We start from the raw sequence: 2,710 nt of genomic DNA on the forward strand, positions 1-2,710 counted from the left end.
AAATACATTTTCTTCGTTCCTTAATGAAATGTGGTAGGGCCCTTGGGGCGTGAACTGCGAAATAGAGAAGTGAAAAAACTAGAGATTGCACAAAGTGTAAATCAAATACATGTCCTTAAAACCCAAAAAAACGTTTAACATGAAAAATAACAAAATAAGTTACCTGACCCGTGCTAGAGCCTTCGCGGCTCCAAACAATTTGTATGCAGTGAACTTCCTAACAGGATATCGAATGCCTAAAGATAACACTAAAAGCAGGAAGGGGGCCACCAGCCATTTGGAAGGTGCAAAAGGCGTTTCTGCAGAAATTTGTACCTGAACATTAGTGAGCTCCAATTCTTGAAGTTTAAATAATATTTGTATATTATTTTTTATACTGGCAGTTTGAGGCCGATTCTCCGCTTCCTACTGGCCTTAACAGTGCGGAAAAGATCTCTGGCCTACCGCTCGCTCCTGAATTAGGGCAGCCCAGATTCCTGGCAAGACAGCAGGTGTTGTTTCTGGCGGGTACCCCATTAGCCCGTGGGCATGATCAGGGTGACCTGAGCCTCACCAAATTCCCTCCAGAGCAGAGCAGGTCTGCCGAGCACTGAAGTCCTGTTACACTCATCAGCGGGCAGGTCATATAAAACTGCTCCTGAGCACGGTTTAGTAACATTAGTTTGGAAGTCAGTGGAAATCCCCCAACACCACCTACAGTGACAGCTTTTGGCGTTTTTCATTCAGCATTCATGCCTGTATAAGCTCTGTATGAGATTAGTACCCTAACCCTAACCCTCTGTGCCTGTAGACCTGCACAATCCTGCCAAATGAAGTTCACTTGATTTGACCCTTGTTCAGTTCACACACCACAGGTGAGCCTCTCTCAGGGGAGATTCAGAGTTCGAAGCCGTCGGTCCTGATCCCGCAGACAGCAACTCCACTCTCGTGGCTCCTCATGCCAAGCAAAGACACTGTGTCTGGACCTGCCATTTCTCTCACACCGAGCGGGAGTACCGGTGCAAGAACTCGTCTCATGAAGGTCTAAACCAAGTTCACGTTCCCTGTGAGTGGGCGAACGATCCAAACTTCGAGGAATTCTTCTTCACCATGACGTTGAAAGGCAGCTGTGTCAGCACAGTCGTCGAAGCTGTGCTGTAAAGTCATTGGTGGGCCTTTGAGACCCCTGGCACAGCTTTATGTGCAGGAAGGCCTGTGCTGTCACTGAAGACCCACGTCATAGCCTTCACTCTGAACTTGTGCCTCCAGGAAGGTTTCGCTGAGCACAGTACTAGACAAATCAAATGAGATTGAGCTTTGTTCCAGAGCACGAACAGCGACTGTAATGGTTTATCAATACAACGTCTATTAGAGTCCCCTCTACAAATAAGCATTTACATTAATACCTTCTTAAATGTTACTTTCAATCATTATAGTCTGTTGCTGTTTTTGTGTATATTTTTTAGTCATGTTTTATTTGTTATTAGATGTTGCGCCACTTGCTTTTTAAATTGCCCCCCCCAGGGATGAATAAGAGGCATGAGATGATCAGACAGAATGTGCCTCTCCCTCGGACCAGCCAGCGCACACCGCAAGCCAAGCCGATGGCCGGTGGCAGGGCTGTCCTCTCCGCAGGCCTCCAGTTCTGTGTGCTCAGCAGGAAGGCCGGCAGCGCTGCTCCCCGATAACCCCGCCGTCTTCCTGCGTCCTTCCTGGCCGAGCTCTGCTGACTCCGCACAGCCGCCTGCCGCAGACGCCCATCGCCCTGCTCCTGGTGTCGGAGTCCCGCCGGCCTGTCTGCACGGCCTCTCTCGTGTCCCATGGATCAGGGGGGTATGGAGCTGGGGTCTCCATCTTGTTAGATCAGCGCCGGTCGGCGGGTAGGCACAGCTGACGTCACCTCAACCAGCCGAGGGGTGGCACGCATTTCTAACCCCTGGACGGCCCAACAGGACTAAAACCTGCACGTGGATTGGTGAATAGATTGAGGCATGATTTAATCCAGACTTTCCCGATTACTAATCTTGAAATCCTTCATTTCTACAACGGGCTCTGTATAAGAAAAAAAAGGAATGCAGTCTGTCCTGGTTTTCCCAGCTGTTTTACAAGTTTTTGGGGATTTAGAAGCAAGTCATGCGGAGAGGACAGTCACAGCAGGACAGCATGGAGACATTTAAAAAGCTGGGGTATCTACCCAAGACCTTTCCAAACTCCCATAAATAATATCCCAGGCTAGAATCGAACCCACGAGTTTAATACTCTACATTTTTTTTTAATAAAACCCCTACGATGGGCACCTCCCTCCAAACGTTAACGTGGTAGAAGCGGAGTAGAATGGTGGATCTGTGGCTCAGGATCTGTGCCTGTCGCTGGAAGGTTGCTGGTTCAAATCCCGTGGCCGGCAGAGGAATTCACCCCATTGGGCCCCAGAGCAAGGCCCTTAACCCCAGCTGCTCCAGGGGCACTGTATAAAACGGCTGACCCTTCTCTCTCCCCGTCTGTGTGCCTGTGTAGGGTATGCAAAAACACAAATTCCTAATGCCAGAAATTGTATATGGCCAATAAAGTGATCTCTCTTAGAAGCATTTGTCCCACCGCTTCAATTTGTTGAAGCTGCTAAAGAAAAGTAGGTTTCGGTGAGATGTGTGGACTTATTAGCTGCTACCATTATAGGCTCAATGCACTGGTTTGTGACCCTTTTTAAGTTCTCAGGACACGAGAAAACAGACAC

This window comes from Lepisosteus oculatus, chromosome 13, assembly GCF_040954835.1.
Source record: "Lepisosteus oculatus isolate fLepOcu1 chromosome 13, fLepOcu1.hap2, whole genome shotgun sequence".
NCBI classification, from domain to species: Eukaryota; Metazoa; Chordata; class Actinopteri; order Semionotiformes; family Lepisosteidae; genus Lepisosteus; species Lepisosteus oculatus.